Below are 17,331 nucleotides of genomic sequence, written 5' to 3'. Positions count from 1 at the left end.
GTTAAAATCTACTGTAATGCATGTAGTTAGAAACCCCAGTATTTGCTGCATAGACTATCAATATCTGATTAGTGATGACTAAGTTATATGTTTTTCCTTGAAAAGGAAAATTTTGTAAAATGGGAGGGATTTGGTTTGGTGGGAGATGGGAGACAGGAATTGGAGAGGACATTCTAGACAAAGAAAATAGAGCAAAGCTTCAGAGACAGGCATGGTAATAGTGTACATATAGGTCAATGAGCCTGTCTAAAGTCAAGGAAAGATTTAAAGAGCTAGAAACCAATTGCTTTGAATCAGCATTTTTAATCAAAGGGGCACATGCACCCCAATGTTTACAGCAGCACTATCAACAATAGCCAAAGTATGGAAAGAGCCCAAATGTCTATCAACTGATGAATGGATAAAGAAGATGTGGTATATATATACAATGGAATACTACTTGGCAATGAAAAAGAATGAAATCTTGTCATTTGCAATAACATGGATGGAACTAGAGTGTATTATGCTAAGCAAAATAAGTCAGAGAAAGACAGATATCATATGATTTCACTCATATGTGGAATTTGAGAAAATCAACAGATGAACATAGGTGAAGGGAAGGAAAAATAAAATAAAAACAATGAGGGAGGCAAACCATAAGAGACTCTTAAATACAGAGAACAAAGTGAGAGTTGCTGGAAGGGTGTTGAGTGGGGGATGGGTTAAATGGGTGATGGGCATTAAGGAGGGGGCACTTTTCGGGATGAGCGCTGGGTGTCATACGTTGAACATGAATCACTGGGTTCTACTCCTGAAGCCAAGACTGTATTGTATGTTAACAAACTTGAATTTAAATAATAATAATAATGATAATAATAATAATAATAACCAATTGCTTTATATTGGTAGGTTAGGATAAGATAGTGGAGAATTTTTGAAAATAGGGGCCAGTGCACCTGGATGGCTCACTCGGTTAAATGTCTGACTTCGGCTCAGGTCATGATCGCACGGTTCATGGGTTCGAGCCCCACATTGGGCTCTGTGCTGAACGCTTGCTCAGAGCCTGGATCCTGCTTCAGATTCCGTGTCTTCTCCTCTCTCTGCCCCTCCTCCACTAGCTCTCTGTCTCACTCTGTCTCTCAAAAATAAATAAATGTAAAAAAAAAAATTAAAAATAGGGTCCATAATGAGCACTGGGTGTTGTATGGAAACCAATTTGACAATAAATTTCATATATTAAAAAAAATAAAATAAAACACTTATGACTATTTTAAAAAAATAGGGGCCATACAATTTGATACTTTAAGGAAAAAGGCGTTGAGAAGTGTGGACATGGATAATGTAAAAAGTCTTTATTAGTTATTCTAACAATGCTATGAAAGAAAAATATAAGAGAAAAGATTCCCCAGCGACTGGGGTCAACAGAGAAACACTTATAGTCATGTATGGTGAAGCGGTAAGTTCTGGGATATGTATCAAAAACCAGGAGTCAATGTCAAAGCCATTTCAAAAGAAAAAAAGTGTCTTTGAGACTACTATCTAGATAAATTCGAGAACATGAGAGGCAGAGATGAGTTAAGAATGACTACATAGCTATGTAAATAGCGGCTTCAGTTAGTGTAAGTGGGAAAGAGAGATGGAGTGAGAAAAATGGCAAGTTTGGTTTTGTTGCCATTGAGCTTAACAATGAGGTATTCACATAGAAATGTCTACTTAGATGGTTAAAAAGAAGCCTTCTAGATTAAGTGAGAGGACAAGTTTGGAGTCATAGGCGATACTTTTACACAGGCTTTCTTTTTAAAATGGGTAGAATAGTGATTGTTTTCACTTTTTTATTTATAGCACATTCCTGACTTCAAACCAAATCTAAACCACATTCCAAGTCTTTTCTGGCCTTCTAGACAGAAGAGAGAGGCACTTTTCAGGAGGGAAGTTTCTGGAGCTTCTACATTCACCAAATCCCTCACTCCTCTAACCATGTGTGGAGATGAGACTAGGAAATATAAGTAAGGGGACATTCATGGGATGAAACCATACCAGCCCAAAGAGAATTTTTCCATTGGCGGTAGGCGTGGCTGGCAACAATGGGAACAAGATGGAAACCACCCTGAGACAGCCAAGCCAGAGCTGAGTGAGCAGACAGTCAGCATAGGAGTGGGTTGGGTTATCTTCAAATGGAGCTGGCAGTCAAGAGCCCAGTCAACAGTCAGTCTGAGTCACAATGCACAGGTAAGACAGACAAGGCAGTGGGTCTGAACAAGGTAGGCAGTTCAGAAACCAGAAGCTCAACTTTGGCCAAAAGGCAGAGAGGCAGTGTGGAATCAGGAAACCCAGGCTCCTGGTTATTGTCGGCATTGAGGATTAGTTTCCAGGTCACGGGGGCACTTATTTATTCACTCACACAAAAAAATAGGTCCACTAGGGGCCAGGCACCCTGCTAGACCCTGGGATACCACAGGAAGGAAAGGAAAGAACACGGTGCCTTGTCTTCATGCACTATGTGCAAGGAAATTGCCCAGATTCCAGAAAATTCTGGTCTGTAATCCCTCTTACTTCAAAGATACTTCCTGTGACCAGTGTCTATTGAACTTCACTTTGTGAATTACACACTTTAAAAGAGTGAATTTTATGGTATGTGAATTATATCTCAATTTAAAAAGTAAAAAAACCTAGCTGGGTCTCCTGGGTGGCTCAGTCAGTTGAGCGTTTGACTTTGGCTCAGGTCATGATCTCATGGTTTGTGGGTTTGAGCCCCACATCAGGCTCTCTGCTGACAGCTTGGAGCCTGGAGCCTGCTTCAGACCCTGTGTCTCTCTCTACCCCTACCCCATTTGCTCTCTCTCTCTCTCTCTCAAAAATAAATAATAAACATTAAAAAATTAAAAAACAAAAACAAGAAAAATAAAAAACCCAGCCCTGTCACTTCCTATCTGTGTGACAGGAACCAAGTTATTGAATCTCAGTCAGCCTCAGTCTCCTCATCTGTAAAGTGGGGATAGTAAGGACACTTATCTTACAAGGTTGTTGCAAGAGTTAAATAACTTATTACATGTAAAGGGCTTATAAGAGTGCCTGACACATGTCAAGTGCCAGATAATTTTGACTTTTGTTAGTAGTATTAGGAGAAGGAGGAAAATCTTTTACTTAGTTTATAGCATGCAGCAAATAAAATTATATTATTAACATTTCCCATAAGAACACCAACTAATCTCCGTAAATACCATTTTATTATTTTTTTTAATTTTGGACATGTATTCATTTTTGAGAAACAGAGAGAGACAGAGTGCAAAGAAGGGTGGGGCAGAGAGAGAGAGGGAGGCACAGAATCCCATGCAGGCTCCAGGCTCTGAGCTGTCAGCACAGAACCCAACGTGGGGCTCGAATTCACGAACCGTGAGATCATGACCTGAGCCAAAGTCAGACGCTCAACTGACTGAGCCACCCAGGCGCCCCCATAAATACCATTTTAAATGATGCATCCTGTTTCCTCAACCACTCCTTTCCTGCTGGATCTTGAGTTTGTTTCAAGTTAATAGCTGTTTAAGTTAGGCTGCCATAAACATGTTTGTGTGCAAAGGTTCGTTTTCTAATCATTCCCTTAAAGTAGATGATCAGAAATGGCATTACCTCTCATGACATCTTAGAGATTCTGTACAGGGACTGCCAGAGCCTTGTTGAGAAAGCTCCTTCTAACATACTGTCTCACACCACCCGTGAGTGAGACCACCCTGTTTCACTGCACCTTCACCCACACTCACTGATCTCCTTTCTTACACTCTTTGCTAATTGTACCCCAGTATTCTTTCAAATTGCACTCAGCTCATTGTTACTGAGCTCAATGTATTATTTTCCAACACTCTTTTGAGTTTTGTTTTTGTTTTTGTTTTTGACCATTTTTCCATCTAGTTCTTAGGAAAACTAAAAACTTAAGGTTTTTTTCTTAGACCTCCAGGCACACCTTATACACTAACTATATATCTTGCTATTTCATAAAATATAGTTTGAATAGAAAAAAAAAAAACCTCCTTGGTATAAAAATGAGCTGAGTGCAGCTTGTTGTCATTCATCACTTAGGTAGGTTAGATTCTCCAATAATTACAAGTAACTCTTCTTCTTAAAAATCAAGTTCTGATTTCTACTTTTCTGCCAGTCTTCTTCATTAGGAAATGGCTCTTGAACGATTAGACAATGCCTTGTTGATGAGAAATTCTAATCATCAAGAAGTAAATTTTGAGATCATAGATGGTCTTGTATTTTAATGAAAGGGCTACCTGGGGCAAAGAAAATGTTGTTGTTTTTATAGAAGCATTTTTCAGAAGGCATTCTGCCTTCAGTACAAAGTATCCAGGTCAAGATTTAAGAACTGCACCACTCAAAGTCCATGCCCCCATGACCTTGACCTCTCTCCCTTTTAATTTCATAGCTGCCTTCGCAGGAATCATCCTAAAATGTGAGGTGAATACCCTCACCTTTAATCACTCTTGAAATAAACCTCATTTGGCCTGGCAGCTGCAATTTTAAAGAGCTTGCATGTTTTAATACTGTTTTATCACTGCAAAACTGAAATGTGTGAATAGCAAACCTCTCTAATACAGCGGCACCCTTTTGGTTGAAACGTTTGCTGGGTTTTATTGAGCAAGGACTGTTTGTTTAGCAAATCACAGGACTGTTATGAGCTATGATACACAGTTCGATACCATGTAGCATATCCATGGACTTCTAAAAGCAAGGCTATCTTCAAAAAAGCAGAGGGCCCCTGAGTTTGTTTGGAAAGAAATATAATTAACTCTTAACACAAGACAGCATTTAACAGGGGGACAGGCTTTGAGAGCCAGTGTGTTTCCTGTAAATGGTGGCCCATTTTATAAAAGCAAAAACACTATTTTGTTGGAGCTGAAGCTCTGCTAATGGATTTTTCTCCAGAGTTGCCTTTTTGGTTTTGTTTTGCTTTGTTTTGTTCGTTTCATACCTAGTCTATCCTTATTGAGGATATAGTGTAGAAGTGGGTAGGGCTGATGGGGGGCGGGCACTGGGGGGGGGGTGTACTTCGTTCTAACGACAAAGGTAAGATTGTCAGAGTAGTTGTATAGACTAAATGAAAATTCAATGTACTCCTTTTTCGGTAGTTGGAGAGGATGGTGGGACTGAATTTGAAATTACTTAGAAATTGATTATACCCCTTGATGTAAAGGAACGGATACCGTTTGTTTAAAAAACAGATGTAGCGTCTAGAAACAAAGAAGTCATAACTCTGCTCATTTGGCCTACATATCTGACAACAGCAGGCCCAGCACTGTGCTACGTTAGAATACGATGTTGAAACTCAGGTACCTACTTTGAAACATTCAAATCTATTTATTCCTTCCCCCCTTCTCTTTCTTCCTTCTTCTTTCTCTTCCTTCCCACCATCCTTCTTTCCTTCCTTCCCTTCCCTTTCAATACGAAAAAGGCAGTTATTACAGAATGGACAGAGGGCTCTGGGAGGGCAGGGGAGGGTGTTCCCATAAAACCTTCAACTCCTCAGACCTCCGGTTTGGTGAAATGGAAGTGAAATTACATAACACTTTAGGGGGATCTAAGAAGTAAATGAAATGTCTTCAAAGCAGCCCATGCTTTGATTCAACAGTTTGTCGAATCAAATTCAAATGTTGAATGATCGATTCAACCTTTTGTCTTGCCAGACAGAAACAGGGAGAAGGGGTTTCTAGGCACACTGAGTGTCCTATGTAAAAGGTAGCAACATAGAAGCTTTTGTTCAGAACCGTTAATGTTTCGTTACAGTCCTTGCCCAACAATGAGATGGTGAAGGTAAACATGAAGAAGTGAACTACTCTTGGGGCTTTGTTCTCCCTGCAGAGGAGCTTCCAGTGGGATCACGGAGAAGGAGTTCCAAAGGGAAGGGGTATGACTGTGTGCCCTGGAGATAAATGAGAATAAAGCCAGGATGACCAGTGGGAGCCTGTTAGAACAGAGAGAGCCAATGGAGACTAAGTTAGGAAATATCACAAGGGATAGAGATTTGTGGATATTTCAGAAAAAAGCTAAATGAGGCTTGCATAAAATAGGTGTTCCAGAAATCTTACTTCCAAAAAAGGCATGACCACCACTATGTGCCGAGCGTCAGAGTCCCCACTGACCCCCTCACTTTCAGTGTCCCCTCATCCTCAGGAGGGACTGAGAAATGCAAAAAGGTTATTCCTGTTCTGGTTGGTTCACTAGCTCAGCTGAGAAAGGATGGTTCCCAAATTCCACTTTTATTACAAGCCTGGTGTATAATGTATCCACGTCACAGATGAGGAATCCCAGGCTCAGAGAGGTTTGGTAACCTGGCTGAGGTCACACAATTAGTATGTGACAGCAGCAGAATTCAGAGTCAAATTTGTGTGACTCCAAGTGTTAAAACTCTTCCATCAGAGGATACCACTTGAGCATTTGTCAAACTTTGGTTCTCAACATTATCTCAACATCAAAATCGTTAGAGTTTTTGTTTTTGTTTTTGTGTTTTAGTAGAGCTATCTAGGTACCAACATAGATTTACCAAGTCAGAAATTCCTGGGGAAATAGTAGGTCCATCCATGTTTTTTTTGTTTTTGTTTTTGTTTTTTGTTTTTTTGGTTTTTTTTTTAGATATCTTGAGAGAGTCTGATGTGGAAGCTGAGTTGAGAAGTTACTTGATGAAGATAAGAATAAAGTTTTGCCCACAACAGAAAGTTAAGTGGAATGAAGGAATTCATATCCTTGTGTATTGGCTGGGAGAATTATGGATTAAGCTTCTGTCTAGGCTTTGTGTTCGCCCTTCAAACGCATCATACAGTATAAGAAACAGTGAACTACAGTAGGGTCGGAAAAATTAAGTCTCACACCCTCTCATCCCAGATTAACTGATAAGTAGATGTGGTACGTAGTATGCCAATAATTTTCAACGCGGATATGAATTGATAGATGGGAAAGGAAGTCAACATTTCAAAGAGAAAAACAGAAATGTGTGTGTGTGTGTGTGTGTGTGTGCGTGTGTAAATTTCCTCTATATCAAGGATCCAAGCTAAAAGGTGTGCACGTGGAGTCACGATCTTTCCCTTCTCTCTATCCAACTTCACTTGCTTATCGTCTGCTCAACCTCCATGAAAGAACTGAAAGGAAGCCCTACCTGACCTCCATGCCGTTCTATGATGTTCTCTCTCAGTGTCCTGTGTCCACTGCTATCATGGCCTTAAACACACTGTATTACAACCATTGCTTGCATTACTAGTATCTGTCTCATCTGTAAGGTCCCTGAGAGGGACCTTATTCAACCTTATTCTTACGCAGCCCTATATCCTCAGACCCTAATACAGCATAGCATAGAGTAAGCAGAAATATTTGTGGAATTAGTGAATAAAAGACTGGAGGGAGAAAGGCAGAGGAAGGAGAGAGGCAGAGGAGAGAGAGAGAAGGTGGAAGAGAAGAAAGAAGGAAAATGGGAAGAAGGAAACTAGAAATTTCCTTGGGGGATGATCAACACAAGTTCTCTCCAACCTCAGTGGCTGAGAGGTTAAAAAGTATGGTGCGAAATAACTACTGTAATAATTAAAGATAAATAAGCAATAGGCAAATAAATTGCCTCAGATCCCTAGGAATGTAATAAAATTGAAATTCCTTACAAGGTTTCCTTTATTATTGCATATGAATTACCTTTTATTTCAGCTAAATAATTTATAGGCATCGATGGGTAAGAAAGGGCAACAAAGCCCCCCCCCCCCCCAAGGCCAAAGGCAAGCAGCCTGGGAAGCAACCAAGATTTCCTTCCTATTGGCAGAATGCTCAGGGAGATCCAAGGGGGAATGACTAAGGTAAAAGGCAGGCTTGGTCCCAGAATGGTAATTTGAAGGCTGAGGGCAGAGGGCACACAATAAAGTACACAAGAAGCTTTTTTTTTTTTTTTTCACATTTCTTGTTCACTTCTAGAGGACTAAATGCAGTTTAGTAACCCATAAATGTAGTTTCAGTGATTGCAATTGGGCCACAGCACCCAATGTGCCCCCCAAACCTAAATAAAATAGAACAAAAATATTCCATGTGGGTTCTGTTATAAGCGTGTAATATTTACTTGTAATATTAGAATTCAGTACACTTAGAGTGGATAAAATCCCTGGGTCTACGTCCACTGAATCCTCTGACTACCAGAGTGGCTGACATAGAGCAGTGAATGAATGAATGAATGAATGAACACATATGCCTATATGTTTCGTTAACATGAAACTAAGCTGTACAGGTAAGTGCACTTGTTTACTGACAGGTAAAATGCTTCAGCTGGCTAACAGGCATCCACAACATCTCAATTGGAAGACTTCGTGCTGAGCCTTCTGTTCTCAGCATCATTGTTTATTATGCCTTCTTATTAAGAGGTTAAAACAGCAAAATAGTATTAACAGTAATTAGCCTCGGAAATGAGAGTAAGCCCAAGCACAATTTAATGCTTACTAACAGCCCATGATGAAAACAGGAATCATCAGAAATAAGTAACCCATTAAGCTGACAGTGTAATTGTAAACTGCCAGGCATTAGTCAGCCAATAGACTTTAGCTCTGCCATTCATGTGTAGAGAATATTCCAATGTTTCACTGCCTCGAATCTCCTACACAATCTTTGCTCCCTTGAGCTCAGCACATGACGTTACCATGTACTTCACTAAGGAAATACAGGTTGGCAAGAATGGCCTTGCCTCCTAACTGTGCTCTACAAATGCCCCTGAGTCTCAGAAGTCGTCTTTCCGTCTTCCCTTTGGTCCCAGAGGAAGATGAGTTCCCTCCTTCGACTGAGCTGCCGTGTGGATCTCATTCTTTCCTCTGCAACCTCCTTACGAAGACGCAAAGCCTCTCACACAGCGTTATAACCATACTTTCAGCCCGTTGGGCTCTATTTGCTCATTCCTCAACACTGCCTAGGCTTTCTGCATCCTTAAGTCTTTCTGTCTCCTTTGCCTTGCCTAGTCATTTTCTCTCCTTCTCAAACTTTCCAAATGAGAAGCTAACAACTGATCTCCTCTTCCACCCCGCCTTTTAAAAAAAGTTTATTCATTTATTTTGAAACAGAGACAGCATGAAAGGGGGAGGGGCAGAGAGAGGGAGAGAGAGAGGATCCCAAGTAGGCTCCTCGCGGCCAGTGCAGAGCCCAAGGCGGGGCTCAAACTCAAGACACTGTGAGATCATGACCTGAGCCGAAATCTAGAGTCAGATGCTTGACAGACTGAGCCACCCCAGCTCCCCTAACACCCCTTCTAATCTACCACTCAATTCATGGCATCCTGGTCTTATACCCACCATCCCACCAAAACTACAATGATATATATTGTCAAGGACTTCCAAGTCAATAGGCCAGTGGACTGATTACTCAGTGTTTATTTTTATTAACCTCACCCTCCACGGCTACCGCTGTTGCCTTTCCTCTAGCAGTGCAGCATTCCGGAAAGGTACATCATACAATCTGCCTCTCGCACACTACTCTTCTAGGTAGAGTGACTCACCCATCTATATTGACAAGATTTCTGCCTATGCGCTTTCAAGCTAAATTCTAATTCATTTGTTTATACTGTTGCCTTCCTTTCCAGTTTATGAGATTCTTGCAAGCAGGGAGAATGTGTGATTTATTTTTGTCCCACAAGTGCCTGGCTCAATACTAGGGCACATGGAAGGGGACCCACAAAATTTTAATGAAAGAAGAAAGACAGGGAGGGAGAGAATAAAAGCGTATAGTTATCTAAATATATCCAGAGGAGGCAGGTAAATGTATTAAATTATAATGTCTGCACAGAAATGCAAAGAAATAAAGTACTATCCTATATCAGAGATGGCTCTGTGTTTTAAAGATCATAGAATTTCAGGGCACTGGGTTACCTTAAAGATTATCTTTGAGCGAAGAAGGAGAAGGACAGGAAGTAAAAGCTATTTGTCAAAACCCACACAACTAATTAGTGGAAAAACGAAATCAGGAATCCACAACTCCAAATCCAATGCTCTTTTTATTATGCATGTATTTACTTACTTAAAAATTAATTGGTTAGTCAACTAATTAATAAATTTTTTTTTTTAATGATTGAAAGCTTACTAAGTATCAGGATTGTCCCAAGGATTCAAAGAGTAAAGCAATTGTGGTCCCTGTTCTCATAGGGACAGACAATATACCAACACAAGTAATAAGATGTGAGACAATCACTGTTAAGAAGAAAAATAAAGCAATGAAAAAGGCTAAGTAGTGACTGGGGAGGCAGTATATATTTTTTCAGATGGGCTGGTAATAAAAAGCTTCTCTGAGGAAGATGATATTTGAACACAGAATCGAATTATGTTTTGAATAATTTAAGAGGCGCGCCATGCAAAAAGATCGGGAAAATGCGGGAATAAAGGCCCTACGATGCGAATGATCTTGGTGTGACTGCAAGAGAGTCATGGCAGCTAGAGCGAAGGACGATGCCAGTGATTCTGACAAGGCTCAGGTCACAGAACGTCTTGGAGGCCGCAGCAGACATTTGGATGTTCCACTCCTATTACAGGTTTGGTGTCAGGGATAATGCAATTCGCTATTTTAAAACCAGGCCAGCTGTTGGGGGAAGAGACGAGAAGCAGGCAAGAGAAGTAGAGAGATCAGGGAGGAGGCTATTGTAAGAGTCCTTGTGAGAGATTAGGGCATGGGTGGGGCTGCAGAGCTGAACAGGTCACAGGTGGATGCATTTTGAAGGGACAGCTGACTTACTACTCTCTTAGATCGTTTGGATGGAGGATGGAGGAAGAAGGGGGAATCAGGAAGGATTTCTAGGGGTTGATCCAGAGAAACCAAATACACGGTGGTGCCAGTCACTGAGAGGAGGAAGAACAGAGGAACAACAGGGTTGGTGGGCATGGAAGGCAATCGTCAATTCTCTTTGGGACGTGGGCTGGTTGAGGGGTTTTTGGACATTTAATCAACAGGTCGTTGTACCCCTTCTATCTATTGCTGCTGAGAGTGGCTCAGTTTTGCGGGTGTTTTTAACATTTTCCTCCACGTTCGTTATTGACTCATCGAAAGGGCTCAGAAAATGAAAGCTGGCTTTCCAGAAGTACTCTGCCAAACGAAGCCAGGGAAACAAGATGTATTCAAAAACAAGCCTCGGATAGGGGCGCCTGGGTGGCGCAGTCGGTTAAGCGGCGACTTCAGCCAGGTCACGATCTCGCCCTCCGTGAGTTCGAGCCCCGCATCAGGCTCTGGGCTGATGGCTCAGAGCCTGGAGCCTGTTTCCGATTCTGTGTCTCCCTCTCTCTCTGCCCCTCCCCCGTTCATGCTCTGTCTCTCTCTGTCCCAAAAATAAATAAAACGTTGAAAAAAAAATTAAAAAAAAAAAAAAAAAACAAGCCTCGGATCAACATTTACAAATTAGTTCACACCTCAGATTACGATAAAGGTAACCCCGCAGTGTAAAACACATAGTCACTTTTTGGCTCCCTTGAGCCAGACAAAGGTTGCTCTTTGGGGGCTGGTCCCCTGTGCCTCCTTTCTCAGCCCTGGGGCAGCCACCAGCCCACCACGTGCTCCCTGCAGATTTCCCGGCGGGAGGGAGTCAGGCTCTGTCCAGAATCCCTTTCAGCTTTCCAGGCATAAGTTGGACACCTGTCGTCTGTGCCTCCCCAACAGAGGATCCGTTTCATGGTTCTCTGAGGGGCCCCCTGAAGTTCATTTCTAGACTAGGGTTTGGATGACAGAAACCCCACCATCCCACTACTAAAGCGAAAGTGAAGGAGGATGGGGACTAGCAGCAGGCTACACATTCAAAAAAAAAAAAAAAAAAAAAAAAAGGACCTTTACCAATCTCATAGCCACAATCCCTTGCCAACACCCCCTCTCATCTCCAAACTTTTTTTATAACCCTGGTTTAACCTCAGTGGCCAAAGGTTTTGGATAGGTTCTCTTTCAGATCATTTCCATTGTAAACATGCTTATAGAGCACAGGAGAGCAGCTTTACACGCAGTTAGACATCCAATACCTATTTGTATCAATGCTTCCAAGAACCCGTGTATGCGTGAGCTGTTGTAGGTGACGCATCTCCACAGGAAGTGAGGGAGAGAGCCGCTGTCTGGTCCTTCAGAGACCGGGTCCCAATGAAAGTTATCTTTTCTTGTATGCCTTTTATGATCTGCTTCCCTTTCCTTGATTCGCCCAGTAATTGCCAACTTTCATCAACCGATTTTCAGTAGGTGAAAAAACTCAGCACAAATATACCTCCTCCCCAAAAGCATTCAGTTACAAAGGCGGTCTATAAAGTGGCATCATTTCCATTTAGGTCTGTTTTTTCGTTGGTTTGTTTGTTTCAAGGTCATCTCTGTACCTGTTCCCTTTTGCCCGTGTAATAGCTGGAATAATCGTGCCCTCTTGTGGTGAAGTCCAAGTTCTGCAGAGTAGGAGACATGCTGTCCAGCTTGTGGACCATTTCCCATCTATGTTTTGCTCCCTAGAGGGTGTTTGAATCTGCCTTATTCAGAGTGAGTCTAAAGTTGAGTGGTCTGAGTGCTATCAGCGACTTTTAAGTCTACATACTTCAAGTTAGGTTTTACCACGTGAAACAGCTTGTCTGAAATTAATGTTAACATTCAATCTCAATTTCAAAGCCGTCAGACACATTTGCAGTTTATCTTCTTATTGCTGGCAACATAAGACATTAAAAAGTACGCCATTCTCCATGTTCACTAACTGCTTTACTTTTTTCATTAAACTTTTCATTTTGAGATAATTATAAGCTAACTTGCAGTTAGAAGAAATGATGCAGAGAAATCCTCTGTACCCTTTACTCAGTTTCCAGCAAAGGTAACATCTTAGGAAACTACGGGGTAATATTACAACCTGGATTATTAAGATTGCTGCAGTTAGAATACAGGAAATTTCTGCCACAAAGATACCTCATTTTGCCCTTTTAGAACCACAAGGATTGACCTCCTCCCCCACCCACTCTGTAGAAGCCATTAATCTTTCTACATTTCCATAATTTTGTCATTTCAAGAACATGACTATATAACTGGAATCATATATATATATATATATATATATATAGCATGTAAGCTTTTGGAACCAGCTTTTTTTCCCACTCAGCATAATCACCCAGAAAATCATCCAGATTGTTGTGCAGACCAGTCTGTTCCTTTTTATTGCTGAGTAGTATTCCCTGATATGGCTATACCACCATTTCTCCAACTATGTACCTAGTGAAGGACGCCTGGCTTGTTTCCAGTTTGGGACTGTCGAAAATAAAGCTGCTATAAACATCTCTGTGCAGATTTTTGTGTGAACATAAATTTTTTATGTCTTTTGAGACTGCACCTTCTGGACTGTAGGGTAGGTAGACGTTTAGCTTTTTAAGAAACTACCAAACCGGTTTTCAAAGTGGCTGTACCATTTCACCTTCCCACTGGCAACGTCTGAGTGGTCCTTTCTATGCATCCTTGCCAGCATTTGATATTGGCACTATTTTTTATTTTAGCCACTTTGATAGGTGGTCAATGATATCACATTGTGGTTTAAATTTGCAATTAACTGATGGCAAATGGTGTTGAATTGACAGGGTCTTTACAGGGAAAAAGTTGTAAATTTTGATGAAGTCAGATTTAGCACTTTTTACCTTTGATGCACCATGCTTTTGGTGTCGAGTCCAAGAACTCAAAGGTTTTCTCCCATTTTTTTTTCCTAAAAAACTTATATGGTTTTACGTTTCACATTTAAGCCTGTGATTCATTTTGAGTTAATTTTTGTATGACATCTGAGACTTAGGTCGAGGTCCACCGTTTTGGGCTATAAATATCGGATTGCTCCAGCCCCATTTGTGGAAAAGGCTATCCTTCCTCCACTGAATGCCATCGTGCCTTTGTCAAAAGTCAGTTGGGCAGGGGTATAATCAACAAGTGAAAAGATAACTCACAAAATGGGAGAAAATATATGCGAATCGTAAATTTAAAAAATGTTCGTTTATTTTCCAGACGGAGAGAGGGAGAGAGAGAGCAAGCGGGGGTGGGGCAGAGAGACAGAGGAAAGAATCCCAAACAGGCTCTGAGCTGTCAGTGCAGAGCCAGTGTGGAGCCTGACATGGGGGTCAAACTCACAAACCTCGAGATCGTGATCTGAGCCTAACCAAGAGTTGGACGCTTAACCGACTGAGCCACGCAGATGCCTTGCAACTCACATATTTGATAAGAGGTTAATATCCAGAATATATAAAGAACTCCTACAACTCAATAGCAGAAAACTAAATAGTCTGGTTAAAAAAATGGGTGAAGGACTTGAATAGACATTTCTCCAGAGAAGACACACAAATGACCAAAAAGCACATGAAAAGAGGCTCAACATCACTAGTGATTAAGAAAATACAGAACAAAACCACAATGCAATACTACTTCACATCCATCAGTATGATTGTTATTAAAAAAAAAAAAATTAAAATAAGTTGAATGTGTGTGTGTATGTGTGTGCGTGTGTGTTTTGGTTTTTGTTTTATCGTTGTTGGCAAGGATGTGGAGGAATTGGAAGTCTTGTCCACTGTCGGCACCAGATGAGATTGGAAAAATGGTGCAGCCTTTATGGAAGGGAATATGGAAGTTCCTCAAAAAATTACAAATAGAATTAGCCTCTTCTGGGTGTATGCACAGGACTGAAAGCGGGAACTCAAGCAGGTATGTGTGTACCCACATTCCCAGCAGCATTATGTGCAATAAGCAAAAGGTAGAAGCAATCTAAGTGCCCCCCAAAAAACTGTACCCATCTCTAAACTTTGAGGATTTTCACCAATTTCTTTTCTCCCAGCTGCTTGTTGTTATCTTTTGTTTCTAGACTTCCAGACAAATTCAATAGTCTCTGTCACTGCTAGTCAGTAACTTGAAAAACAAAAATCTGGGGTGCCTGGTGGCTCAGTCGGTTGAACATCCAACTCACGATTTCAGCTCTAGCCATGATCCCGGGGTTGTGGGATCGAGTCCTGCATTGGGCTCTGTGCTAATAGTGGAACCTGCTTAAGATTGTCTCTCTCTCTCTCTCCCTCTGCCCCTCTCCCTGGCTTGCGCTCTCTCTCTCAAAACAAAAGAAAAAAAAAGAAAGAAAAAAAAACCTTCCACAACCAACTAGCAAATAACTTCCTGAAATGTATTTGTCCTTAAGAAAAAGAAATAGAGAATTATATGCATCTTAATTTTATTTTTAGTTTCCTACAGTCTAGGGTCACCTGGGTGGCTCAGTTGGTTAAGCACCTGACTTTGGCTCAGGTCCTGATCTCACAGTTTGAGTTCAAGCCCTGCATCAGGATTTCTGCTGTCAGTGCAGAGCCCGCTTCAGATCCTCTGTCTCCCTCTCTCTCCGTCCCTCCCCCGTGCATGCACACACCCTTGTGTGCTCGTGCTCCCTCTCTCAAAATAAATAAACACTTAAAATAAGCAAACTAATTAATTAATGTCTACAGTCTATATACACAGAGCATTAGACTGGACAAGGCAACAGCCAAAAGGTCAGGCTCCTGAGCCAAGTTGTCTGTGTCTGAAATGCAACTCCTCCACGCACTAGTTTCATAGTCTTTCCTTTCTTTTTAGTTTATTTTTAAGTTTAGTTATTTTTTGAGAGAGACAGAGAGAGCGTGAGCTGGGGAGGGGCAGAGAGAGAGGCAGAGAGGGAGAGAGAGACAGAGAGAGAGAGAGAAAGACAGAGAAAGAATCCCAAGCAGGCTCTGCAGGGTCAGTGCAGAGCCCCATATGGGGCTCACGATCTCATTTTCGAGCTCACAAAACTGAGATCACGACCTGAGCCGAACCAAGAGTTGGATGCTTAACTGGCTGAGCCACCCAAGTGCCCCACCTTTCTTTTTAAAATCGAGGAACTCTTAGTACATCCCTTATAAAGCTAATGAGAGAACTAAACGCCACTTCCCAATCGCAAACCCTTCCCTCCCTTCAAAAGCTACCACTATCCTCGTTTTTATTGTAACCTTGTTCTTGTTTTTAAAATGGTTATATCACTAAATGCACGTATAGAGGCACTGCAGTTTCATTTTGCCCCTTTGCAGATTATGTTTCTTTCGTCTCTTTTAATTAAATGCTTTATTTTATAGTTTTAGATGCACAGAAAAATTGCAAAGGGAGTAGAGAGAGTTCCCATATGTCTTGCACCCACTTTTCCCTCCTGTCAACATCTTGCATTAATGATACATTTGTCACAACTAAGGAGCCAACACTGGTGCGTTGCACGGGTCATTCAGATTTCCTTCATTTTTACCTAAGATCCTTTTTCTGTTCTAAGATCCTATCCAGAAGCCACATTACAGTGTGTTATGATGTGTCCTTAGGCTCCTCTTGATTGTCACAGTTTCTCCAACATTTCCTTGCTTTGGGTGACATGACAGTTTTAACGATTACTGGTCAGGTATTATGTAGAAGGTTTATCTTATGTTTTTCTCATGATTCTCCTGGAGTTATAGGTGGTGGGGAGGAAGACCACAGAGATAAAAATCGCCATTCTCATTACCATACATCTAGTAGATATACTATCAACCTTACTCATCACTGATGATGGTAACCTTGGTCACCTGGCCGAGGCAATAATTGTCAGGTTTCTCCACTGTGCAAGTATTCTCTCCCACTTTCCGGACTGTGCTTTTTGAAACGAAGTCATTCTAGTAGCCCCTACTTACAGAATACACTCTACATCCTTGAGCGCAGAGTATCTACATGATGTATTTGAAATTCTCCCCCATGTTATTTTTGCCTCGTCTCTTCCATTCATTCATTCATTCATTCATTCATGTGTGTATTTATATCCGTTTGGATTCACGAAGATGTATTTTATACTTTGAGTTATAATCTGAGACTTCTTTATTTTCGGTATCAGATTATTCCAGCTTTGACCTTGAGAAGCTCTTCCAGTAGGCTCCTGCTTCCCTTTGACAGACCCCCCCCCCCCACCATCTTTGTGGGGTTTCTGTTGTTGCTGTTGCTGTTTTAGCGCTTCCCTATTTTTTGGCACCACGGGCTCATCTCATGTATTTCCTGCCCCAGTCCTAGAATCAATCATTTCTCCAAGATTCCCTAGATCCTTTTATTGGAAAAAGGTATTAAAAACCAACGTCTAGGTATTGAGTATGCTCATTGCTAGTGTGCTATTATGGCTCCAAGGCCCTCTCAGCTCACAGGGTAAGGTACTCTATGTATATATACTACTCGATGTACTAAGTTTACCTATAAATATGTCTATGAGTATCCATCTGTATCAATATTAATGTAAACTAGAGTTCCAGCTCCAATTTTTTACTACATGGATTATTCTAGCCTTATCCCTGCTTGCCTACAAACTTGCACTCCAATAGTGAGACAACTGGCTCT

The sequence above is a fragment of the Herpailurus yagouaroundi genome, unplaced genomic scaffold, assembly GCF_014898765.1.
Source record: "Herpailurus yagouaroundi ecotype Mexico unplaced genomic scaffold, PumYag 28, whole genome shotgun sequence".
NCBI lineage: Eukaryota > Metazoa > Chordata > Mammalia > Carnivora > Felidae > Herpailurus > Herpailurus yagouaroundi.
Note: the sequence above shows the minus strand (reverse complement) of the source record.